Here is a 23,259-nt window from a genome sequence, read left to right on the forward strand (position 1 = left end):
TATTGAATTCTTGTTCCCCAAATGGAGCACATTATAATTAGTCATCTTCAAATAAAGAATTCATCGTTTAAATGTTTCGAAGCAAAAATATAACTAGAAGATTACAGTAGTGCTCTGTTGAGTCGTATTTCTTAAAATCATAATATGTATATATATAAAGAAAAATTTTTACATCTAAAAGTGTTAAAAGTTCAGAGGCTTAATGTTTCTGCTAATTGACTAACTGAAGAGGCACAGTGTATACATACTCCTATTTGACTACATCCCTGATAAATTTTTGAGATGCTTGTTTTTAAAAACACTGTGCTGAGCAATGTCTCTTTGCAGAACAGCCTGCGTAGGGAATTAGGACTGTGACGTAGACTTTACTCGGAATTACTTCTGAATTCTTCTATTCTGCGTTGAGGTTCAGCATGGAAAAACTAGAGTCAGAACTAGACAGAACTGGTAAAGATTAGTAGGGTATATGTGAAGATGGGTCATCTGTGCCTCTGCAGAGCTGGGACCTCTGTGCTGCTTCATGTGGTGGAAGCATCTTTTCATCCATTTTTCCATTGCTTGAGTGTAGATCCATACTACACTTGTAGAAGTTTGATCTGGAAGGGATCCTGAGAATTGTTCATCTCTTATTTTCTGGTAGGATGAAACTTGTTTGAATCATTCCTGACTTAAATATACCTACAAAGAAATTAGTAAAAGACTATAATATGGACTTTATTGCTAAACTTCTTTCTTAGGGTTCAAGCTTTCAATCAAAAGTGGCACTTCAGTTGAAGATATATTGAAATTCTAGTATTTGCTTGCAACACCTCCCAGAGCTCAGGGTAACTTGCTAAGATTTTTCAAGTGTATACTTTGCAAGCCATCAGTGAAAATACTGAAGCATACTAGACTGAGGACAGATTCCTGCCTGTTTCCAGTGTTCTGCCATTCTGACAGCAAACTACTGGTACTTACTCCTACAGTGCAGTTTTGCATCTTGTGGTGGTCCTGTATTTTAGCAATACAACCTCATATTTCCTTTTTTTAATGTTCTAAAATGTCTTGTGAAATACCTCACTGCAGTCAAGATGCATTTCTTGTCAAAGGGGAAAATTAAGATGAGTTTGTGACTTTTTTTTTTTCTCCCCTTGACAAATCTTGACTGGCCAGTCCTCTAGGTGTGTACAAATAGATCATTTCATCGCTTGTTTTGGTAACCTGTTGGTATGGAAGTAAGGGTTACTTGTCTGTAATTCTTGTTTCTCCATTTTTTTCTATTTTGGAATAAGTTTTGTTTGTGCTAGCACTTCATGTCTTTGGGAGCTTTTCTGACTTTGAAGATAATTACAGGTGATTCAGGAGCTGTTTCAACTAATTCCCTTAGTATTCAATAGTGAAAGACCTCAGACTTTGCCAGTTTGAATTTGTTTTGAAGAATATCCTCTCATCCTATTACTACCCTATTTCTTTGAAAGCTTAGGTTGGAAGCTCTGACAAATTCATTGCTGTTGAGAACCTTAAGTTCTTTTGGGAGGACTGAACTTAAAAAATACTAAATCTTGTCATTTTGAGAAATAAGTAGAAATATGTAATCTATCTTGGAGTCGAAGAGTGGACAGCTACCAGCTTTTAGGTGCATAAACATCACAATCTTGCCATCTTTGTATCTAATGCAGCTAGTCCTCTGGCTCCAAGGCAACCATCTACTGGGTGAAATGGTCATTTTCAGTGTCTCATAAAAAGTCATCTCTTTCTCTCAGACACTGTTAAGCATAAACTTGTACTGTTTTAATGTATTTTTTTGCCTTTTTAAAATGCAATTTTGCCCTTTGCACGCTTTATTACAGTGTTTTTCTCCTTTCCCATATCATTTTTTGTTTGGGGTAGAAAGTTCACACCCACTTTGCTTAAAGATGGTAAAGGAGTGATTTCTGAAATTAACTATTAAATGAAAAAATTATATAAACAGATCTGGACATCACATCACAGGGACTCGAGAACTGTCTCAGGAGCCTCTAGAACCACTCATGTTAATTGTTGCATATCTTGTAAATGTGTTTATTTCAAAGTACTGGAAGACTTCCAAAAAGTTTCTGTATTTAAAAGGGCAAAAAGGATGTCGCAGTAGATTTAGCCCAGGACAAAGTAAAGTCAAGGTTAACTTGGACTTCCGTCAGTGAAGCTTAAAGGCTAAAAAAAAAAAAGAGTAATTAATGCTAGTCACTATGGTTTTGTGATAGAAGGCTTTGTGAGACAAAGCTGATGTATTTTTTTAATAGGATTGTGTGTCTGGCCTATATTGCTATATTAAACTGATTTCTTTTAAAGCATTAAATCATTACAACACAATATTTTGATATAAAAACTTGGATTATATGTAGCTGAGACACAGAAAAAATTAAAAATGTCCTGTTGCTTAAAGGGTAACTTTTAACAGGATGAGTAAGACCTACATCTAGTGGGTCTCCAATGTGTTTGTGGCCCAGTTACACTTAATCAGCAGTTTTGGTCATTTAATTTTTTGCTGCTTTATTTTTCAGGTGGTGCAAAGAATACTGGAGAGAGATATTCAGTTAGTCATGTAGTTCAGTCATCAAAATACAGTAAAACTGTAGTTGGTGCAGAAAACTTAGGTTGGGAAACCCCATTTTGGGAGTATGGGCATAATACGAGCAGAGGTAGGGAGAGCTGGGACAGTTTAGCCTTGAGATAAGTAGACTCGGGCACAAACTGAACTACAGGAAATTGTGTTTAAACAAGGGAAGAAGTTCTTCACTGTGACGGGTCAAACTCTGGGACAAGTTGCCCAGAGGGGCTGTGGAGTCTCCATCTGTGGAGATAACTCAGGACTCGACATAGTCCTGTGGAACCTGCTGTGGTTGATCCTGTTTTGAGCAGAGGGTTTGGACTAGTCAGCCTCTGGAGATGACCTCCACCCTCATCCACGCCCTGATTCTGTGACTCAGGGGAGGACTTGGAGGTGTGATTATCTGTGGTGACTCTAACGCCATGTCAAAAGGGCTAGTGCAGTCTTTGCATATGGAAAAGAGACCATGAAGTGTAGACTAACATGTAAAATCTTGACACAGCGCTGCAAGAGTGCCGTGAGTATATTGTCTTGAGTTCTGCTGAGGTGGGGTGTTTCCCTGACATGCTTAAGAGTGATAGTGGTGGCCATCTCCTGCCTTAAATGGTGGGGCAGGTTGATAGGGTCTTGGGGGAGAGAAGGCAAGGCTCACCTTGCTCCTCCACTACAGGATAGTAGTAAAGTAAATGAACCTACCTACTCTTGATGATCAGTGGGCACAGGTGATTGTGGACTCCCCTGCCTTTTGCCTTTAGCTCAAGTGTATGTAGTCTTTTTTTTTTTCCAGACATTACTAGACTAAGGAAAGTATTTGGGATTATTATTTGGGTGATGTATTATTTGGGTAGTATTTTTATGAAACTAGTTAGCCTAAAACAGTTGGGAAGTTACACCAGATGAGCTCATACCCTTTTTTTCTTCCCCCAACTCTATTCAGATTTAAGAACGCTATTACAGTTGGGAAAATTGCACTTTATCATCTGTCCATTGGCCTGAAGCAGATAGAATGGATGGGGAAAAGTACTGCTCACCACTGAGATCCATAGACAAGATTCCCAAACTGCTTTGTTGAAGACATCTAGAACAGCACAGCCTGGTATTTTACTGCTCCCAGTTTTGGATGCAGGTAATAATGCTTCTGAGAAATATGACATGTTTCTTAGATGAAAAAGGGAAAGTGTGTAGTTCCCTACTGAACAGACAGAAACCACAAGACACAGGAGTTAAGTGGCTCATGACCAATAATTCACTGTAGGGTCGGGGTCCTGGGCTCCTTGCTCTTGCAGTATCTTGCCTCTCCTTGGGAGTTACGGTGTCCGTGCAGAGTATCATCAATTCCAGAGCAAATTCATTAGATCAGCTTCATCCAGCACTTTGTGGGATGATACTCTTAATTGTTTGTGAAGGTGCTACCTTTCAGAAGGTCATTAATGGATCAAATTAAACAGCTTTTCTCCTCTCTCCGTGTGATGCTTGTTTGAGCAGACAGCAGGGACTCTACATTGAGGACTTCAGTGTGTGCAATCTGGGGACAACCTTTCTTCATCAGCCTCAGTTGCATGGTGGCACTTATTGGCCCCGTAAGGAAAAGGAGATGTGATTGCCTTTTGTGCCCAGCTCGATGGGTATGAAGTTCTTGGTGTTAATAGATGTCTATTAATGATTTTTACTGTGCTTGCCCTGAAACGATAGTACAGCTCACATTGTGCTTCCACTGTATGGTAAGTCTGATAAGGTTACAGGTTTTGGAAATCAAAGGAATTTTTCCTTCGAGGCAAGATTAGCAACATGCTTGCTGACTTCTCTTTTTCTCCTTTTTAATCAAAACCTGGATTCACATGGTTGCAGCAGACGTGGGAAATGTTAAGATCATGAATGAGGTGTGTCTGTTAACAATTGTGCTGTACTTGTAATTCAAGTAGACCAGCTTCATACGGCTGTACATGAGTGACAGACCTAAGAGACGGGTGGCCCCTATGATGAAATAGGAAGAGGTGACCAAAAAAGTTTGGCTATTCAGATATATATTTCCTATTTACCACCCCACCTCCTCCCCCCAAAAATCAAAATATATGGAATTCTGCTGTTCAAACTAATGGTAGTCTACAGTGAGTTGAGACGGTATTTTATACTTTTGGTGGGGAAAATTAGTTTTCCTCACACTGAGAATTAATAAATTTGGTTGTATCTTCAAGACACTTGTGAATTAAAAACAAAATGAAAATATAATCACTTTTCTGTGAATTTTGCATGTAGTGGACATATCAGTCAGTATTTTAAGGGATGCATCCCCCTCCCCAGTATCCTTAACATTTAAACCATCTGGGATTGTCTCTCTAAGGGAAGGCTTCATACTTCATCATTATAGTTTCTGTGCATGTAAAACTGTTTTAAACCTGGTCCATTTAAGGCAACAAACTGGTGTGACATCGTGTGTGTCAGTGCCATTCTCTCTCCTTTCCCCTTTTCCAATATCTTCTGGACTTACGAGGCAACTTGTACTAAATTTGACCAAAGAGTAGCAGCAAGCTTAAAGGTTTTAAGCTCCTGTGTGTTAAAATACGTGGTCAAATAACAGACAGTATCACGGGCTGCAATGAGGGAAGGGCTTCTGTGTAAGCTCATACAAGACAGCAGAGAATTCAAGTATTTCTTAGATTGTGTTGGTTATATTGACACACATTTCTTCTGGTGTCCTATGTGATTTGTATATTTGACTCTGAGGCATCAGAACTGTGCTGGCACTGTAATTGTATGTCATAGTACCATTATCAGAGGTCTTCATAGCACGGAGACTCTTTGGACTTTTACAGTGCGTTTATTCTAATGAAGTTTTTATTGGCTTGTTTGACGCTTGTGATACTTTTTTCCTCTCTTATCTTGCCATTTCCTTACAGTAGTTATTTTTCTTCCTAGCAGGTTTTTCAGGGAACTTTTATTCATAAATTTTAGAAAGTGTCTTGTTAAGCTGTTTTCAGCTGCTTTTTATTGTAGAGGTGCAGCCTTTTTCATATCATTCTTCACTCAGTCTCTTTAATAATAAAAATATATATTCTAAAACTATCAGTTGAGTAGTCAGGAGTCTTTAGGGAGTGAGTAAATTGTATAAGAAAAACTTTCTTTGTATTTTAAAATTCTGTGGGGTGCAATCAATTAATAGTATGTCATTCTCGGTGTAATGTAGGAAAGACTTGCCTAATTTGATTGCTCTCAGTGGCAGCCAGTGAGATAGCAAAGCCATATGAAAAAGTTTTTGAAAAAGTAAGAGTTTTTGGAAAGTCTAGTTCTCGAGTAGTGCGTCTTCCTGTAGGTATTGCCAGAGTGGAAACACTGAAGAGAAGCTTTCATGTACTATAGTATCTGCAGTGTGGGTGGTTTCACTGTCTGTGGTGGTTGCAGAAGGTATTATGTCCATAGCTTGGGCACATAGGTGCATCTCTTCCAGGCAGATGATATACATGAGATTGGAGAACAGGGCTGAAAACATCAATTATAACTTATTACAGGAAATAACAGACTTTGTTATTCACATGAAATCAAATGCCAAGGACTATATGTTTAAGTTATGAATTTGTTTATGATTAATGTTTTATTTGTCTGTGTCCTAAATTCTGCTGTGTTTCAAATTTAATTAAGTTTGAGATACAGGAGTAAACAACAAACTCCAGGCCCTTCCCTTCTTCCACAAATCACTTACAACCACCACGATGCTGTCTCAGTCAGGAGGGTTTTGCCAGACACTTAAGACCTGTAATGGCTCTGAGGCTGCTTCTTGCACAGACAAGCAGGGCCCACAGTAGCCTTGTGAGTTGGGCAGAGATGAGAGTCCTATAAACTTACAGTAACGTTGTCTTCTGGTGTGTATCAGCAGGTGGGAGAGGAGAGGTAGCTGGGGAGAAACAGCCTCACATAGGAAGAACAGTATCTCTCTCACCTCTGATGCAATCCCCAAGTGAGTGAACTTGATGTGATGGGGAAAAAAAAAAAAAATGCTAGTTCACACAAGTGTTACACGTTGTGTATTTTTTTTACCGTGAACTGTAAAACTTGTGCATGTTGTGAAGACAGAACTATGATTAACATTGTACAGAATAATATTTCTAAAAGTTTTTGAGTCTTTGCTGAACTGCCATTTTCGGAAATGATTTAAACATATAGGTACCCAAGTCACACTGTAACTCCATGGGATTTTCAGCTTCTCTTGAAAATGTGGCTCCAAGTTACTTAGTTATTTTTTCTAAAATACTATCATCATGCTCAACTTCACATGGTGTAGGATATAGGGGAGGGACACACTGAAATACTGCTAGCACACACAAAGGAATAGTGAGTCCAAGGGCACACGGGGTGTTGATTAGATGGAGACCACTAGTGCCACTCTGAGGTGAACAGCTTCCAGTTTCTCACTTATTTGTGTCAGGCATACACTGGGTAGGTAAGCCCAACCTGTCCATCTGTAACTCGTTTCAAGCTTCAGGTTGTAGTTAAGTAGCTCCATAAATGTTAGTGATTTCCACATGTAGGCTTTGATATGCAAGTCTTGTCGTTGAGTGTAAAAGAAAATTTAGAGTGTGTCTCAGCTGTTGGCTCCTTTGCTGCACTGTGGTGCTAGTAAAAATGCAAGACAGTGTGCAGGTTGCAGCATTCTGAAGGTGACAATTGTGTTCTTGGTTACTCAGGTCTAGAAGGACAAATACCACCAAGGACTGTCCTCTCCTGTGGACTTCTCCCAGGTACCCCTCTCCTATGCAAGCCCTTCCCCCTGCACCTTCTGAGCGTTCAGCCTGTCCCCATCCCCTCTGGAAAAGCTGGGGTGAAGCTGGAGTGCTGATCAGCTGGGTTGTGGGGTGTATCTGTGCACTGTATCTGATGCATTTTTATTGTTTGAAGGCAGTTCTTTCCGACTTCATGTCTTTTTCTTGTGTGGTCAATTGCCCTTTTCACAAAGAGCATGCAACTGTTTTAAATTGAATGCATATCATCTTTAACAAGGCCACTTTTCACAAGTAAAAACCTAATGGAAGCCTAGCTGATGAAGTAAGAATTTCTGAGATTATTGGAGGTTTAAAATGATAAAGTTTAATTTAAAACCTGGAAAAATTCCAAAGTCTTCCTTTGCTCTTTTAGGATATTATTGCTAGAAGCTTGGTTTTTTTTTTTTGCTAAATTATGAAAATGTAGCACTTTAAAAATCTGAGGAATATGTCTTAGTGCAAAGCAAAATGATATCCTGTGTTGAAATGTACAGACAGTTTTGAATCATGTGGTTACTGCCATGAAGGTACTTCAGAGACTGAAACTAGAACCCCTTCTAGCACTTCCATCTGCATACCTGTAATTCACATCATCTTTAAAAAGGACTTTACCACACGCTTGCAAAGCGGGGATCGAAAGCGTGCGTATCAAATGTCATGCTGCACTTTGGTCTGGAGGTGGCTGAGGTGTGGGGGAAGATTGCTGGGTTTTCTGAGAGGTGTAGCATGGGCTTTTCCCATGCAGAAGGAAAGGCAATTGCAGAACATGAATTGGTGCTCTGTATGTACTCATATGTGTTTATACATAGGTTGATATGTTCTTTTTCTGTTCTTTTTTCCTGATGACTTGAATTTGAATATTATCTACTGGAAATTTCACAGGATTCTGGTAAACAGTTAATTATTTTTAGGTGATTTCCAGTATGTAATCTCATTAACTCACTGTTTCAGGATACTTTAACAGTATCTTCTCTCTCTTTTTTTTTTTATGAGACAAACCATGGGTAGTTACTCAGATACTTGCTAGGAAACAACAGCTGCATAGGTACTGGCTAGATACTGCAAGTGTGCTGCCAGTTCATCTCAGCCAACATGCTTGGTAGGACCCTGGTGTAGCCAGAATAGCTTTTGCAGATGTAAATCTTAAAATACCAATTTTCGGTCATATTTTGTGCTGCTTTGTTGCTATTTGTTGATGGTTTTTTTTTTGTTGCTGGTTTTGGTTTTCAATTTTTCATGAATAATATATAGAAGGGCAATTCTAAGCATGTCTTAGATGTTTATAACTGTGTTGCTGTACACAATTTAAAAATCTCACCTAGAATGGACTCGAAATATTCCAAATATGGACTTTACATATATATGTATGCACACATCCCTTCACTTCAGGGATAACTTCTACTGGTGTAGAGATCCTGTAACAGGGATGCAGATCTGTAGAAAGCAATATTCTCACTGATGAGGGAGAAGCTTATTTTGCTCTTTTGTTCATGAAACAGCAGCTGAAAATGAAAGCCTGCAACTTAAAACAGTGGCTTTGTTTGCTTACAGCAAATATCCAGATTTTAATGAGGTCAGAGGACACACTAGATAGCTTTCCAGGCACCACGCACTCACCCAAATCCCTAAATAACCTATCAATAACATTTATTTCAGTGACGTGAGTGAAGAACTGAAGTAGTGTCATTCTTGAAGGTAGACATATACAGCCTGTGCAGAACTCTTGACCCTGGCTAAACTGGGGTGTAAAAGTTTTGAAATAAAACCTGAACTTGCAGTGTGATAGCTTTGAAGTATTGAATGAGCTTGCCAGGCCAGTTGGTTCATCTCAGTTTAGAATGGAAACTAAAATCCCTCCCTGCACCTAGGAGGGAAGCCTAAAGAGGAAAAAATGACTTAAAATACGCTTTTATCTTTGTACTGCAAGAAGGTAAAGGTTTTTTACGAAACTTTTTATGCAGAAAACCTGCATTTTGTGTCGTGTTATACATTTTTGGCAATTTAATTATAGTCTTAAAAATTCATAAGTGATAGCACCGTTCTAAAAGCATTTGACAAAAGCTAATTGTGTGTTCTGTGGTCAGCACTTACTGGTTGGTGTTGCATGTTTTTATTCTGTAAGGTTATTGGCAACTAAGAGTTATGTATTTCTATATCTTTTGTGAAACTGTAATGAAAATGAAGTTATCATTGTGAAGCTTACAGTTTTGACAGTAAGAATGGCCCTTCGATCTCTGTAGGCTGCTGGATTTTCCATACAAGTCGAAACCATAAACATTTTATGGCACTAGATGAATTGCTGGGATCCAAACATAAATTTGAGAAAAAAAGAAAAATATTGAGTGAATGCCTGCATGCTTGAATTTCTTGAACTTGAATTGCTGCAGGAAAGAAGAGCCATATGTTCCTTTGGTAACTTCTAATGCATTGGAAGAATATAGACTACAGGTGACTGGACCAAATCCTGCAGACATCCTGTGTACAGGAATATGACCTAATTTTAGTAAAACAGCACTCCATGTTCAGCTTGCATTTTCCAGACAGTTGAACGATTTGTCTAAACTACCAGATGAAGTATTTCTATGTATGTAGTCATTGCAGAGGGAGAGCGGAGTCCAAGACCATGGGCCCAAACCGCAATCTTTAATTCTCTTTTTTGAATAGAAGAGCATTTTTTTGAGTTCCTTCTTTGAAAGTGAAAACAAAGGAGGCTGACATCCCTTTACTACTTCAGTCAAGTGTCACTCATCCTAAAGTTGTAATAATCAATTCAGAATAACTACTTACACTTCTTTACAAAAATTGGATGAAAGAGCCTTGCAGATAAGTTAAAGACCACAGGAAAAAAAAAAAGCAGCTCGTAACTTCATAACTTTAAACTGATTTAGTTGTTTCTTTGAATTGCTTGGTTTTAGTCATGTTGCCATAGGTATCAAAGCAGCTAGCTATTATCATTTCTTTGTAAGGATCCCTGCTTTTTCATATTCACGTTTCAGCAAATCAAAGGATAGGTCTTCAGACACGAAGCGGAAGGTGTGTTGTTTTAAAGATATGCTAAACATACCTATACTGAATCAGTTCAGGTATTGCGCGTACCAGCAGCGCTGCAGATGCAGCGACACTGGATTTGCATATGGCAGCAATGTAATTACATACCGTGCTTTCTTAGAAAATGTTTATCTTGGTTGCTAAAGCTTTCTTCTGACTTCGGTGTTTTATCTCTGCTAGCTAGATTAAGCTAGCTCAGATGATGCTACTCACTACGCTTACAGCTTTCTCCTGGTGTTTGAAAGGACCCTAGTGTTAGCTGCCGGAAAGTTTTAACAATACATACTACTCTTACTGATTTATGTTCAACTCTGCTTCGCTTTATATAGACACATTCATTTTGGGTTCTTTGCAAGAGCCTACATTATTAGGTCTTTGATACCTTGGGAGAAATCGGAAGCCCTGAATGTTCTGGGAATGGGGGAAAATCCTAATGCTTGGATTTCTGCAAATAAATGTAAACAGTCATGCATCTGCATGGCAGTAATGTGCCAGTCACTACCAGTCTGTGAATTAAGAGGATATTTTGTTTCTGGGCTTCATGTTACATCAAGGAATAAATAGGAAAATGTCATTGCAGCATCAAAGATAACAAACGAAAGCCTTATTGTGCTACATACTGAGAAACGGTGTTTTGGCTTAGTCTTGTGCATAACTTTATACATGTGACTGACATTAAGGTAAATGTGAGCCACTCATCTGCTTAATATTGCTATCATTCACAAAGATTTCCCCATGACGGAGGTGGGGTGGCTGTATTCATCTTCCTATGAGCACATATGGTCAAGTGACAGAAACACGATTTAAATGAGTGAGGCCACCAACCTGCTCGTGCAGGCAGCGCTGTTGAAACCTGTAGAGCTTCTTGTACCAAAAAAAGGGTATTTTGGTGATGGTTAGTATTGTTTTTACACTTACATCTTTTAGTACTGTTTTTTATTTAATGTCATTTTGCAAAGTAAAGGTTTAGTTCAATCCTCACTTGAAAGAACAGCTTTAAAGCTGCATGCAGTGACTGATTTTCTTTTGAAGAGTTGAATCTGTTTAGAGAATCTCACTACTGTTTTTAACTGACTTCTTTGCAATGTTTTCTTTCAACTTTCAAAATTCATTAGCTGTAAATCACGTGTGAAATGTCTTCAGTCTTTGAATTGATCTTTTATTTAGCAGCCTGGCATATCTGTGAATCTAAATTTTAAAAAGACAAGTAATTTAGTGAGGAAACAGTTAATAACAAAACATTAAGGAGTAGTGTTTGAAGAGGCTGTTAGTTTTGCTCAGGAAGTTTTTCATTTGTTAGAATTTGTGCTGCCTCATTATTTGTAATATTGAAACTACTCCTTAGCAATCATACCAATCACTTACATGAAGAAATGAAAGTAGTGTTTGCAATTCTGGGTGCAAAAATATTGAGTTACGTTTAGTGGGCCAAATCTTGATTTGAAATAAAATGGTAAGAACCCGAAGGTACAACCAAGAGTGTCACTGAGCCCAGCCTTGATTATTCTAACCGGTTGGAATGACTAAATTTAGTGAGAAGATGCACTGTAAGCGTTTTGTGAACCAAAGTCAGGACTGAGATTCTCTAAAGTTTATGGCTAACGCACCTCACAACTTGATGCCAACTAGTCAAAAATCGTGATGAAAGAATCTGGAGGCGAGTATGGAGAGCTACTCTAGGAGCTGCACTGGTTGTGCTGGTGGCTGGTGTTCTCTTCCCCAGTTGTGTCTTAGGGGCAAGTTTTACTCTCTCGCTTCAAGGTTGGTTGACTTCTGGTGGTGGCTAAACTTTTGTTCTCTATTGTAGTTGGGTAGTTGACCTTAAGTGTCTTCTAGTTTGAGTAATTATACTTTTTTAAAATTCTCTCTACATTCTCTAACAGGCTAATGGTAACCTTTATTTCTTTTGCTGACTGTGTCCATGGCAGCATGTTTTTGCAGGTTTCACTTGTCATTTTTTCTAAAAGTTTCACAACCTCTTGGTGTTCGATGTTTAGGAGTGAAGGAGACTTATTGTTAACTCAGATTCTCAGCTCATTTTAGGTCTTCTTTAGGCTGTTTCATCAATTTTAAACTAACTTTCAGCTATAGAAGAGTAACACAACAGCAGTGATGAGGGGAAAGTGGCACAAGACGATGCAGTCGAGGTGTGTTATACTTCATCCACTGGGTCAGTTCTTGGGGAGCACAATTTAGAGAAGCCATTGTCTCCCTTAAATTGTCATGTCGTACTTTCTCCCCCTTTCTTGTAGGTTTGACTGTTGGCAGAAGCAATCTGCGTTCACTACTTCATGTTTTTAGTCATACATCAGAGAAAAACTACTTACCATCAATCAAGCAATATTAATATTTACTATTATAGTTTTAACTAGAATGTATTCTATGTACTTTAGTATTACAAAATGTTTTTAGGGAAAATGCCAGGCAGCTCTGTGTCTTCTAACATTCCCCTACCCTGCCCCAAAAGATCTGCTTTTTTAACGCCATCAATACAAAAAGACATAGCTGTTAAATTGTAAATTAATTTTGATTTTAAATCAGTCATTAAAAGTACCGCAAAATGAAGTAGTTTCCATAAAAAGATACTTTCAAATTTCTTTTTGTTTTATACAGCATCAATGTTTTTGTCAAAAAACTGTGCTAAGTAACAAGGTAATATATCTCTTAGCAATATGAAATTAGTATTTGCAAGCCACATACAGTTTTGTAACTACTGCTTCTTTCTTAGCAGCATCTTCCAGAAGTTGCAGTGTGTTCTCTTTGAATATAAAACAGTTTGGTTAACACTAGAAATGCTTTAGAGTATATCAGCAAGTTGTTATATTGAAAGACTTCAAGAGGCAATACATTAGGCAAAAAGCAGTGCCAATACCTGTAGAGCACACCATACGTGCCCTTAAGTAAAAGATAATAATTAGTTGCATGTATTCCCATGCAAACTAGCCCAAGTGTTGATGTTTATGAATTGCAGAGATCGCTGTGATACCAAGTCAAGCTCCAAGCTGCTGGAGTTGTTTGTGCCCATTTTAATGTACCTATAAGATGTTTTGATGAGGGCATTTAGTCCGAAGGGATTTGAACGCCATAATCATACCTCCAGTGATTTCAACACAAAAGTAAGGGTGGGTAGTTCTTCAAATCATTTTAAGTGCTAACTTCCACTTCAGTATTAATAATAAAGAGTAAGAACATCTCTGAAAAGATCTTCATATTTTGTTGGCCGAATGTGATTCGGTTGCTTCTGTCACGCTTCTGGGATGATGGTCATTAAAAGTAGTGAAGTATCTGCTATTAGGTAGCCTGCGGAGTGAGAGCTTGTGGATACCTGCCTTGCTAATTAGTTCATACGCATTCAGATCATGAGATTTGCACTTCAGTCAAAAGAAAATATTTGACTAGAATTGACTTTCTTTGGCATTCTGGTACAGCAGGTGCTGGTGCTGTGTTTCCCAAACTGCAATTGTGAAAACTATGTGATTTAAATAAAATTTTAAATAAAATAAATTTAAAATTTGAATAATAATTGCAAGGTTATACACGATAGATACAGATTTGATTAAGTTGTACTATGTATGTTTTAGAGCACATGCATGTCGACTCCTGAGAGTTTAACCATTGAAGAAGCCTTGGTGTTTCATGTGCCTGTAAATATGGCAAAACTGGCAAAAAATATGGTAAGAAACGGGTTTGTGCAGAGCCCCTCTGTGCCAAAGGCTCACTAACCAGTGCGGATGTGGTGAGCTGGAGCGTGGCCTTGTATTAGCTGAATCTGTGGGGATGGGAGTAAATGTTTATTTTCTTTTTTAACTGGAAGATGTTAACATGAAATCTTACTATGGAAGCTCCTTGAGTTATCAGGTTTGATTTGTGCTTTGGAAAAACCCAAGTTTCCACTTGGGGATGAGAGGAAACACCTAACACAATTCCTCATGTTTGTTTCCGTGAATTAAAATACGATATTAGGAAAAAAATGAGATCATGTGAGTATGTATTACCTGAACCATATAATTTAAATCTGAGCTATCACCACTGGATTATATGATTGGGAGGAGTTTGTTGGTCACCGCAGAAGGCAAAATGTCAGAATGACTAATTATGTTGTTAAAGGGCCGAGGAGATAAGGTTAATTCCTGAGCAGCAGAACAGGTCTTTAAGAACTGTGGTAAGACTATCCCCAATATAAATAAATATAGCTAATACTATTTTGGTATAATTACATTACTTGTCATGACACTGTTTAGGAGATTACATCGCACCATTCCTTGCATGGGACAGTGCCGGCAGCTTCGTATAGGGAGTAAATGTAAAGCTGCATCATGTTCTGAACGTCTACATTCATCATGTGTTATATATTAGGTAAGAATTTGCAATATTCCACGTGTGCCCAGTCCTGAGAGCTCATGTGTGGGTAGGTGCAGCTCTTTGCTTGAGGGAGGCTGCCAGAAGCGGGCCCTGTGTAATTTTTAAAATATAGCTTCTGTAATCAAAGACTTAAGCACTTTGATTACCAGCAGCCCTGTTTCAGCCATGTGCCTTTCTGGAAAACAGCCTTTTCTTACAATATTTTAAGCCAACTGGCATTTAGCTTATGTTCTGCTGTGTAGCAGATAAGAATTTTTTTAGATTGGAGGAGATACTGTATCTTGAGTTGATAGCCTCTATCACAGTTTTTCAGTACATCCCCTCTAGTACTTTTTGAAAAACTTTAATTATGAACCGTTAGTGCAAAAAGAGTTAATTTCACCTTAAATACTTCTTGAATGAGCATGTGAGCAGGAGCTTTCCTGCTGCACTTCCCTCTGCTGCTTACCTGTTTCTAGTGTCTGGTTCTTTAGGTAAAATAAAATTGCTCTTGTGTTCTAAACATGTGCAGAATTCATGTCTTAATTTTGAGGGAGCTTCATTCCCTCTTTTCAAATATAACTACTTATTTTCTGAGCACTTAAACATAGCCAGGTCAACAGACTGATGTAGTTCTGTCAGATGCAGTCCTGATGTAACACCTCACATTAAAAAAAAGTACTGATGTGTCATTTAATGTAGATGCAAAGATAATGCAGAAAATTATCCAAAGTATTCCAACAGAATAATTGTTTTACTAATTTAGTTGAACTGGTGGTGTACAATCTCATTAACCTTTAAGCAGAAATAAATAAAATCTCTAAGTGAAGAGGTGCTGTGGTCTACACGTGCAAAATATAAATTGCATGAACATAACTGGTGCATTGAATAGCTTGAACAGCAGTCGTGCTTGTCATACTTCTGCAAGAAAATATTTCACAATTGTGAAACGTGAAGCAGGGCACTTGGTGTAAAGTCCCACCCAAACCCGATAAACAGGGATTTTTTTTTCTCCTGCAAGAGGTGAGCAGTTGCTGCACAGTGTTACTACTTCTGTGATAGTTGATTCATCCCTTTGCTATGCAAATTTTAAGTATACAAGGATTCAGTACTTTTATTTAAGAAATATGCCTGCAGGCTGTATTGGTAGGCTTTAGGGAGATATCTGGTTTGGTGTGAAATAAATAGTTGTTAAAAGATCACATGAATTTCTGTCTTAGAAGATGAAAAATGACGCTGTGAGCGTTTTGAGAGCACCCTCCTGTACCCGACAAGCGAGCTTGCCACTTGGTTTTGGTTTGTCAAAGAAACCTCACCAACCTCACGGAAAATCACAGAGCTGCAGGCTGGGGTGGGGAAGAGGAGAGCAGCAATGTATCACCTTAAAACCCCAAGGTTTAGGACTTGTATTTCAGACACTCCCAGTCCCAACCTCTGGGGGTTTGACCCTTGGAGCAAATGCTCGCCGGCCCTGGTCGAGGGAGTAGCTGCTCTTACTTTAACTTCTGTTTTCAGACCATTTGAGTTGCTTAGCTTTTAATGAATGGATTTAAATGCCGTAATTCAGGTTTATGTGCTCGGCCTAGGCATCCAAGTTTGCATATTTTGAGTGAAATGGGAGGGAAAAAAAAAATCTGAAAACATTTGAGTTGGGGAATGCTTTGCTACTTGCAGTTGGTGTTGAAGATCTGTCTTGCTAAAGAAAACAAAACGTTTACTTAAAAGCTATTTGCTGCCTAATGTGGGCCACATTTTAATACACAATTACAAAATATAATACCAGTTTAATAAAATTTAGGTTGTAAAATAGCTATTAGGTTAAGCCCAGCCGCTTTTTATTCTGTTACTGTCAAAAATATGAATCAACTCCTCACTTGAGTATGAAATTCACTCTTGGTGCAGTTTTATTATCCTTGCTTTTTTTCATCCAGCAGCATCATTCTTTCTGCAGTGGGTTTTTTTCTGCTGCAGAGGAACAGCATGTTTCAGAAACAGTTATTCCTTTTCTATGAATAACTTTATTTTCGTTTATGTAACTGTGGTGAGGACTTTTATTCCTTAATGAGCTAAACTAAATAAATTAACTTGCTTGTTACCTTTCAGTAGAGACATTTTAAATGACTGCTACTTCTGACTTCAAAGTGTAAATCAGCCCAGAAGTTTAAATGGCTGAATTAGTGTTTCTTGTGCACGCTCAGGTAATATCCACTGAAATGAAGAATCCTGATGCTTGTCTACATGAGAAAGTTGTTATACTGATTTAGACAGAGCCGACTGAAATAATTTGCAGCTCTCTCAGTGAAGCAGTAGCAGCCCTCCTCATGTGTCTCCTTTTCCTACCTCCCCAAAATGGGCTCCCTCGTCTTGAATTTGTCATTTTTAATTCTGTCCTATTGTTTTCATTGAGAGGGATTAGTAAATATAAATCTTAGCTTTTGTAGCATTAACATTAGCTTATATCTGTCATATTTGTCTTCTAGCTAGTCTAAATACTGCTTTTTTTTTTTTTTTACCCTGTTATATTTTTTTTGAAAGAACCAGGCTACCTAGAACTTGGTACAGGAGTTCCAGTGAGGGAGAATGATTTAATAGTCTTATATTTTCATAAGTGTGATTTTTTTTTTTTTTTTTATGCTGTTTGCCTTCCCTGATTGTCACTGCACACCTATCTGGACAGTGCAGGGGTGCATGTGGGGACCTGTTTGTGGTGCTGGTGTGGTGGAGGCAGCGCTGCCAGCCAAAGCCATCACTTCTCAGGTAACCTGAACGATGTGTGGCTGCAGGGGAACTGCCAGATAATAGCAATTAGGCATGGAAACCATTAAAATCATTTAGTAATGGTTCTTTTGATGATACCAGTGTCCAAAGAAACAATGCATTTTGTAAGGTGTTAGCAGCAGATGAAAAAAAAAAAATCCAGAGTGATAACCCATCAGGTGTACGTGGTGTAGCTTCAAGAAGAATATAATGTGTGGACATGTGAGGTGTGACGGGGAGATATGTGCCTGAATTTGATTTGATGTGCCTGTTTCCCCGCAAATTTGTAACTTATTTTTTTTCTTCGCATTTCATCCAGAAACAGACAAATGAAGAAGAAAATCAAATATTTTGTGGGAAACGTATGGAGGAGTCTTCCTAGGCCTGTTTTCATTATGTTTCAAAGCCCTTTGGACAGACTTCTGAAAAGCAGGATGTCTGGCAGGCTCCGGGATGGGGAAGAGCGAGGTGCCTGGCTCCTCTTCCTGGGCGTAATGGCAGCCTCCTTTGATCAGATGGACAATTATATTATCTAATTCTTTCACAGAAGTTCTTTTCAAGTCATACGCTGATCAGATATGCTCCTCCAGCTTTTATTTTAAAAAGAAACAAAGAAAAATAATAATTTTATTCTCACCAAACAGCATGAATTAAATCTACCTGTATATCCTGGCCAGTCAGGATCTTTGCTGCATTTTTCTGTTACCAAAAAAAGCAGTATTTTTATTCTTTGGAAGAAAAGAAGGAGGAGAAAATGGTATCTTACATAAAAGCTTCCTGTCTGCATCATGGACCATACATGTGTGACAGCTGATGCTGTCTGCTGTTGCTTTTCTTTAGTTACGGATTTTTCTTTAGCATTTCCATACTCAATTTGTATGCCTGCCTTCAGATCTGATCTGTTCTGACAAAGAATACGCAGATAATTGCTAAAATAGAAGTTAGCAGAAAATTTGGGGGTCTCTTTCATTTCTGAACTTGACAAAATTGTTGTACTTGATTTATATATTGTAGTTCTCTTAGGTAGTGATTTCCTCCTGTATGTAAGTAATGCTGTTAACAGCGATGGTGCTTTGAATTGTCATTTCATACTGCTTGAAGTTAATTACTAGAAAACTGAGGTTGTCTTTTACAGATGAACCAGTTTCGTAGAAAGTATATGTCTTTTGCTGAGGATGTCATTGTGAGGTAGGAATAACTGCAGTAAACTGAAGAACAGAGCAATTGATCCTTTGATCATGCAAAAATGTAAGCGCGTGTTGGATTTGACACTTGAGGCATTCCCACGGGCTGTACAGGGCATACCCAACCGTGTTTCAAGGGTCCCTGGCTTGATAGAGGTTTGAGAAGTCCTCAGCACGCTCGGCAATAAAACCCAGGTATCCTGTCAAGCCAGGGTGCTTTAAGTCTTTGCTCAGACTGCCTAGTACAGACAGAATGAGGGAGCTGATATATTTTTAGCTTTTAAATTCAACAAAACTTTTCAATTAAACGAATTCTTGACAATTTTAAATGCTCTGTTCTTGAAGTGTTTGCACTGAATGATGAGGAAATGGAGTGATCTTGACTTTTTTTTTGTTTGGACTGGAGAAAAACCTCTCCCATTTACTTTATATTGTTACAGTTTAAAGCATCAAATGTTATAGTTTATATTTTCTATTCTCAGTAGTTTCTCTGAAAAGATAAGAAAAACAGGCCTCTTACCCTCTAGTATTGTGAGTAGAACAACATATCAGCATTGATATAGCAGGAGGTTGCTTTCAGAATAATTGCAGAGGGTGATCTGATTTTTGTGATTTAATAACATGCTATCTGCAAAGTTGTATAGATTTGTATGGGTTGGTTTTTTCCTACTGTTGGAGGCTATGAAACACAAAACTTGAATTTTTTTTTTTTTTTAAGTGAAAGAGAAATTAAGGGTTACAGCTCAAGAATGGAGAACTCTGTAGTGTGAAAGAATGGGGGATCATAGGATAATTTGGGTTGGAAAGGATCTTTGGAGGCCATCTAGTCCAACATCCTGCTCAAAGTAGAGTTGGCCATGAGCCTATGATACCTATATCCAACAGAGTATTTAATTATGGAATACTTGAGTATCACATGATCTTTTTCTCTAGCGTCTGCTTTTATAATGCCACTGTCTATAGTTTACATTGAGGAATATGACTCATAAGGTTGTCATTTAAGTTCCTTTACATCATAAAATGTACTCTGCAAAAAACTTCAGCTGACTTTACTCAAGATGTGGGTTCTGTGCAATCAGAAGTCAGGCCAGTACTTCACAAGTGTAGCAAGTATCTTCTTGGAGTATATTCTGGGATTATATATAAAATACAGATGTATTTATACTCTTCCTTAGCACCAACAATGCTTTCATTGTAGGTATTTTTCTGCAAAGATTTAGTAAGTTTAATAGTTACTATGGAATACTTAAAAGTGTATCTTTTCTGCAAAGAATTGAAAGGTTTTTCTTCTGTTGGCATTTGAAGAGCAGAAAAAAGTGACTACTACAACAGAATTTTATTAATGAATGATTTACACTGGTTCCAGCTGTGACCATGTGATTAGTCCTTCACTAAGCAACAATGGGTATTTTCTTTCTGCTTTTATTTGATTTCCAAGAATGTGTCATCTGTTACATAAACTGCTTCCAGTATACCCTGTGTAAACTGGTATTTTTTATTTCCCTGAAGCATAAGATGAATACCCACCCATATCCTTCTGGAAATACTGTTTTAAAAGAATTGGGAATTTTATTGGCTATATCTGATTCAGCATGCCAAAATCATAAAACTTAAAATATTTATTAAATGCACTAGACTGTAGGATGCCTTGTTCCCTGGTAGTGCAAAAGATAGATTATTTTCACTTTTACATTTCTATCTTAATATTTTATTACAGCAATACAATGTGTTATAGAGGTGGACAAGCCTGCAGATTGAAATGTGGATAGTCCAGATTGTTCCTTTCCCTCGACCATATGGTGTAGTTCTAAAAGCCTTTTGTACGCTGTCTGTTCAGTTAATTGTAAACTCAGTCTTTAACGTACCTTAAAAAATGAGATATATGTGAACTAAAAGTAAGTATATCCCCTGGTAAGTAAAGTTTGCTAAAATATATCTAAATTCACAGTCCTGGTCTCTTGGTAGGTTTTCTTTCTGGGTGAATTTGAAAGTCTGTCACTGTTTCTTGGTAACGAAAGTGAGCGTGGAGGGACAGGTTTTTCCATTTCCTCCTCAGGAAGGGGGGAGATTTGAGCATATAATGAACATTTCATAATATTTTTGCTTGGCAGACAGCTCTGCCAGTGGGTGATGTGCAGGAACATCGAAGATTTCTGACAGATGGATGGTAGGACTGCTAATACACCTACACATGTTTCAGCGTCTGATGTTCCCGGTGTTTCTCTGATGCCCAAGAAGCTTGTGCTCACACTTTGGTCTGATGTTGCCCTGTGCAGGGCTTTAGAAAGGCATAACCCATTCTTGCTCTGGATTTTCATCTGCCACAAAGAGGGTAATTTCTTACAGTCCTTGAAAAGTGAAGTATTTATTATGGAGGCAAACGTTTTTTGTGTAACGAAGAGTTTAAAATTATTAGTTTCAGAAGCAATTTGATTTTCTGTTGTCTCACCATAAGAAGCTATTTGGGAAAAGTGACTGTTTTCAGTTAAGACAGGATTGATACATCTAAAGAGGAAAAAATAAGAGTAGGAGACTTGGTGATTTTCCTTGGGTCCCAACCTGTTTTTAAGCATTGGAGACTGTTTGCTCATTAGCAGCTGCCTCTGTGGTAGGCAAGGCTCACACCATTCGTGGCTTTGGAGTTAAAAATTCACTAACATTAAAAAAAACCCAACCCACCCAAAACAAAAGGAAAGCCAAAACATTGGGAATCAAGCAAGAAGTAAATGGAGAGTGAGACTAATGTGCTGCGAGAGGCCTCTCATAATGAAACTTATTGATCTGTACTGAATATCTTAAGTTTTCAAAGGATTTCAGATATTTCTTCTACCGCTAGCAGAATAGAAAGGAATGGGTAACCTTAGGACATTTTAGAAAGGACAAAATGCAACTTTTTTTACCTGCAGAGGTTAAATAAAATAACTCGTGACCGTTGTTACGCATGCAGAAATGGAGTGAGCTTCAGTAAGTCTTCTCAAAATGGGAACAAACGTAACCAATAATGCATCTATTTAGTCCCATTAGATAGTATGCTCATTGTGAAATAATGTAAAAGTCATGAATTTAAATACTAACCATGCTGCTGGAGAGCTGTGATTTTCCTTACGCTGACTTTTTGTACTCCTAAGCATATGTGATAAAATATTTTGCTTAGTAGGTTCTTCTGAAACTTCATCTTTGTGGAATGATGAAAAAGGAATAGACCTGGCTTTCTGTGCTGGATAAGCAGATACTGCTCAGCTGAAGTCTGATCGGGGGATGCTGTATACACTGACGGGTGTATAGGGTGAAATAAGCACCATTTTACTTCACTTCTACACTTTCTTGTCTGTACCATGAAGTCAGTGGGAGCAAGAAAGTATCTGTGGGCAGAACTCTTGCTTTTTGCAATCCAAGTAGTTCAGAAGCTTTGAAACGCAAGAAACCACACGTAATGCTTGAAGAATCCAGCTGTAATTTTGAGAGCTGAAAGAGAAGACAGTGACTGAACATTTGTTGCAGCTTCCATAATGATGTGAGCAGTTTTCAAAGCCTGCGAGTTGCCGGTTGCAGAGAGTATATGAATAACAAAGCTACCTATTTTTACTGTACGTTGGCAAACGTAGGCTCACTTCATTAGAACAAGCAGTACAAACAAGATGTGCTAACTTGTATGGTTATAAAAAAGACCTAATTTAACTTTTTGTGCTGATTCTAAAATAAGAGGAAAAAAAAGTCATAGAAAAATCATATAACTTCAAAAATATTGTTGCATTTTTGTTGTAAATACCCCCTTTATTTAATCAACTTGTATTTTAGGAGCTGGTTCTTTAACTTGAGTGGTGCACATGTCCATTCAGAAACAGTTATTAACAAGTAATGATTAGTTTGTAAAACAGTGGAGTTGGAGGCTGTCACTTTTATAGACTACAGATTTGTTAGATCTGTGAAAATACACAAAATTCTTTGGCTGATTTTGAGGATTTTGGCTTTTTCAGCAAGTCTCTTCGAAAAGAAAAAAAAAATCAGCATTTTTAAAAATGAGGCTGGACTCTCCTGCTTCTTGGACCAGTTGAAAGCATCACTGAAGTAGTTTTACCTCTGTGGGACAGTCTGGTTCCCAGCAGTACAGAGAGGTTCATAGATATGTGCAAGATGTGTTCTCAACTTGTAGAGCTCACAGAAGAAGACATGGACAGAAGGTAGGAGAAGGAGTGTAGAAAACCAGAGTTTAATAAAATCAGGCTTAGAGGAGTATGTACAGAATAGGTGTAGAAAAGTGTCAGTAGACTTACAGTATTTATGAAGATGGGCTGGAAAGAAGAGAAAAAGAACAGAAGAATGGGGAGATTGGAAAGAGCATATGGAGTAGAATTGATCAAAAAATGGATGACTCTTTGGCAACATGTTAAAAGCTGTTCCCTTTTTCTGATGGGAAGTTGTGATGTATGAAGCAAGCCTAATGAAAATGAGAAGAACAGGATGAAACGAGCCTTGAGTCTTAACTGGGGTAAAAAAAAAAAAAATCCGAGGTGAAGAGGAAAACTTTGGATTTGATGTGGTAAGATGGAGGAGGAGGAAGGAGATTGTAAAGGTGTTTTAGACCATTTGAGTGGGGATGAATTGC

At 38.1% G+C, this 23,259-nt stretch overlaps 1 protein-coding gene across 7 annotated transcripts in view; it reads left to right on the forward strand.

The window, feature by feature from the left end:
* The window catches only part of GTDC1 (glycosyltransferase like domain containing 1), a 175,426-nt gene that overhangs the window by 13,457 nt on the left and 138,710 nt on the right, over positions 1-23,259 (forward strand). The window contains exon 1 of one of the 7 annotated variants that reach the window (XM_074910495.1): positions 3,565-3,695. The exons of the other annotated variants lie outside the window; for them this stretch is intronic. The gene's annotated coding sequence lies outside the window, so the exon portion shown is untranslated. Of the gene's footprint in view, positions 1-3,564; positions 3,696-23,259 lie in introns of those variants that run through there. 7 annotated transcript variants of the gene reach the window in all.

Source organism: Athene noctua, chromosome 7 (genome assembly GCF_965140245.1).
Source record: "Athene noctua chromosome 7, bAthNoc1.hap1.1, whole genome shotgun sequence".
Taxonomy (NCBI): Eukaryota; Metazoa; Chordata; class Aves; order Strigiformes; family Strigidae; genus Athene; species Athene noctua.